Source organism: Echinops telfairi, unplaced genomic scaffold (genome assembly GCF_000313985.2).
Source record: "Echinops telfairi isolate 266 unplaced genomic scaffold, ASM31398v2 ScPeMD7_5868;HRSCAF=6743_0, whole genome shotgun sequence".
Taxonomy (NCBI): Eukaryota; Metazoa; Chordata; class Mammalia; order Afrosoricida; family Tenrecidae; genus Echinops; species Echinops telfairi.
Window position 1 is genome coordinate 12,038,651 of NW_022109767.1, and position 4,329 is coordinate 12,042,979.

The window sequence follows — 4,329 nt, forward strand, 5'->3', positions numbered from 1 at the left end:
GAGAAAGAAAACAACTTGGTGGGTAGCTGCGACCCCACCAGTCCCACTGCTATTCCTAAGCGCTGGAACAAGAAGGGCGAGGGAACAAGGAACAAGGAAGTTCGTTTGGGCCATGTAAGGACCCGTGGGATGCGTCCTCGCTGCTCTTTGACCGTGAGCAGGGTTGATTGTGTCCATCTCTGGGACTTTTCTGAAGGCTTCCATGCAGCCCATTTATTATCAGTGTCTTCCACTTTCTCTTGCTTTTGCTTAAAATTAGTCTCTGCCCTGGTATGTTGGTCTGGAGCGTTCCTGTATATTCTATTCTACTTTCAGTATGTGTGTGTGTTACAATTACCTGGTCCAGAGTTTGTCATGATCTTGTAATATAAATATAATGGGTTTCCGAATTTCTTTGTGGAAACGAAAGCTCCGAAACAAATCTTCTTAAAAGGCTGTTGTCGTTTGCCTTCGAAGTTTATTTGGATTCATGGACCACGTGCAGACCGTTGCTTCTGGCTCTTGAGTGCATCCCAATTGCCAAACTTTCTCGATAAGCTAGTCTTAGACCTTTATGCAACTCAGGGACTCCCATGATATAGATAATCGGATAAACGTAAAATATGAGGAAATGAGTGGATATTTTTGGAAAAGTTAACTGGCATTTTCTTAATACGTAACAGCCAAATTGGGAGTTTTTCTGAGTCTGAACGTGTACAAGTGGTAAAACTAGTGAGGGGACAATGCTCTCAGGGAGGTGACACTTCCCCTGGGTGGCTGTGAGGATAGGTTTGACTTCAGCTCGGCTGGGCAACGCTGTGATGGGATTTTCTGTGAAGCAGCCAAGCAGTTGTGGAAGGTCGAGTGCCACCTCCTTAGCCAGATCACAGCCTTGATGCAGTTGAGGAGCGCTTGCATTCTTCATAGAAATTGACACTATAAGGAAGTTCGCTCCTCTGGCTGCTGGATCCTGCCTCAAGTTCGTCAGACTCCTGTCATATTGCCTGCCAATCTGTGGAGCTAGCGAGTGGACCACAGATCACGGAATCCTCCACCCAATGTTGGATTCATTTGGCTCTGCATCCACCAGTCTGTGTCTTCCTGCTTCTGGTTTGTCTGTCCTAGCAGCAGGAGAGGCCTCCAGCTTACCATCAGACAAACTGGACGGGGTTTAATCACTTCTACAGCTGTGTAAGGCATTTCTTTAGATAAATCTTCTATATAGAAACACAGACAAGGGTCCCTCATTTTGTTTCTCAAGAGAACCCAACCTAACATATTTGGTATCGCAAGTAGTTTGGGGGGTGGGGGGGTGGGGAGCAGGGGCTGGCAATCACGTACAAATGAGTCTTCTAAATTGGTTCTCAAGTCTGATGAGGCCAAGAACTAAGCCTCTGCCTCTGTTAATATGGTTAAGACTGGATAAATCTGTCACTTAGTAAATCCATGGCATGAGTACACCTTCTGTAAATAGTTCTAGTGAGAAGTTAGGCTCTGAGTGTTTGAAAGGTTTCTGCAATTTTGTCAGGATGGGAAATATAAGGAACTGGATTGGTTAGACAGCAGACAAACTAGTAAAAGAAAGAGATGAGCTCAGCGTTTCAGCGACATGGTTTAAATGCCAAATAAAAGACTTCAAAGCCCCACTTGGGCTGTGAAAGATAGCTTTTTCTAGTAACAGTGCTGATATTGCTGGGAGAAAAAAGCAGTAACAAAAAACCCAGAGTCTTATCATACAAGTAGCTGAACTACAAGACCAACTTAATTCTCAACCCAGAGTGGAATCTGATGTTAAAGTGAGGGCATTGGTTGGGAAGAAATGGGATGCTGGAACTTGAGAGGGGGCTCTGTGGACTGATAACCCCGAGGGTGGAAGCATTGAGCCCTTAGAGTCTATTGAACAGCACCAGTCACCAGCACCCCTGCTTTCCTCCAGAGAGATCAATCCTCTGTTCATAAAACTATTATCCCCTCCACCCACACGTGAGGAGATGAGCCCAACGGTGCGTTTTGGTGTGGCACCCAGGGCTGTATCTGGAGCATTGCCTGGGGAAGATGCCTTACAAGACACTGCTGCAAGTTCCCAAAGATCACCCTTACCACCCTTGTTACTCCTAAACCTATAACTAGACTTAAGTCACCATGAGTCCCTGCAGTGACGTCCGATGGCTTCTCCGGAAGAGGGGTGCTCTATTCCTGAAGAACTGGTAGTTTTCTGACATGAGCAGCCAGGAACACTGAGGGTGTGTGTGAGTGTGGTTATTAAGAGTGTGGGATAACACTGCAAGGAATTTGAGGTCAGAGAAGTCTGACTTTGTTGGTATGGACCCACTAAGCATAGATCCCTCACTCAGTGTTTCAACTTGAGAGGCTAGGGGAAGATTAAATAGTTTATTGGTTTGGTTTGCTGATACATGGGTTGTGATACATCCTACATTAAATCAAGTTGAAGTACCAAGCCTAACTTGGTATACCATAGAAGAAGGTATGCAAAAGGGCAATTGGCATGGTACGAGTGGACCCCTAGAACCACAAATGGAGTGCCCCCAGGACACACCTTTTACAGAAAAGCAGTAAGGCACAGGTTTGTGAAGGGAGCCCCAGCATATCTGAAGACTCCTATGTCGGATATTTTATGTCAGCTTGGTTTGAGAGTGGGGACTGCCCTCCTTGAATGGAGACACTTGCTTGCAGTGGGGCTGATTGGGCCCCGTAAAGGTAGGGGACAAGTGGCAACACATGATCAACAGAGACAAAATAGACTCGGTTACTGTAATGGACAGCAGAGTCCAAAGAGTAATCAGAGTAGCCTGACTCATATGGGCCACAGTGTTGGCTACTTAGACCAGGTGTCTCTGAAACAGACGGGAAGCCTAGTACATATTTACTTGAGCTATACAAGCGGAAGAATTCTAGGGCAGGTGAATGGCAGTCTGACTTGGATCGCCAGGCTAGAGCATCACAACCCTTCAATCAGTTCTCAGACTTGAGCCAATTTACTGACCCAAAGCCCCTTGAATGAAGGGAAAGCTGGGTCCCTTTGATAAAGGACTCCACTACACCACCAAAGGGTGATAGTGTTAGTCTTTCCCTCACCATTCCTCAGAGGTACTTGTGGCCTTTCACAAAAGTGACTGTTCATGGGGGGAAAGGAAATAATCAGAATTATCTAGGATTACTAGGCCTTGGCTCTGAATTGACATGAATTGCAGGAGACCCAAAATATTTTGAAGGCCCACCAGAGTGGGAGCATATGGATGTCAAGTTATTAATGGAGCCTTAGCTCAGGTTTATCTGGCAATGGGCCTAGTCACTGGACCCTGAACCCATTCTGTGGTAATTCACCCCTTTCCAGAATTCATTGGAATAGCCATACTTAAGAATAGGCAAAAAACCCATAGTGAATCCTTGAAGTGAAAAAGTAAGGGAAATTGTAGTAGTAAAAGCCAATGGAAGCCATCAAAATTGCCTGTACCTAGGCAAAACAATACTGCATTCCTGCAGGGATTTCAAAGATTGGTGCTACCATCAAGGACTTGAAGGATATAGGGGTGGTGATTCCCACCAAATCCCCATCTCACTCAACTAATTTGACCTGTGTAAGAAAATAGATGGAGTTTTAGAGGATGATTTCAGATTATTATAAGTTTAACCAGGTGGTGACTCCAATTGTAGCTACTGTTGTAGATGTGGTTTCTTGAGCAAACTAGTACCTCTCCTGCTATAGGTATGCAGCTATTGATTTGGCTAATGAGTTTTTCTCACCGCTAATTTTTTTTTAATTTAATCATTTTATTGGGGCTCTTACAACTCTTATCACAATCCATACATACCTCCATTGTGTCAAGCACATTTGTACGTTTGTTGCCATCATCATTCTCAAAACATTTGCTTTCTACTTGAGCCCTTGATATCAGCTCCTCATTTTTCCCTCCCTCCCCCTCCCCCTCCCTCTTTAACCCTTGATAATTTATAAATTTTTATTATTTTGTCATATCTTACACTGTCTGACGTCTCCCTTCATCCACTTTTCTGTTGTCCATCCCCCAGGGAGGAGGTCACATGTAGATCCTTGTAATCGGTTCCCCCTTTCCACCCCACCCTCCCTCCCCTTTCTTGGTATCACCACTCTCAGCACGTCCTAAAGGGATCGTCTGTCCTGGACTCCTTGTGTTCCAGCTCTGATCTGTACCAGTGTACATCCTAGTCTAGCCAGACTAGTAAAGTAGAATTGGGATCATGATAGTGGAGGAGAGGAAGCATTTAAGAACCAAAGGAAAGTTGTATGTTTCATCATTGCTACATCACACCCTGACTGGCTCGTCTCCTCCCCGCGACCCTTCTGTAAGG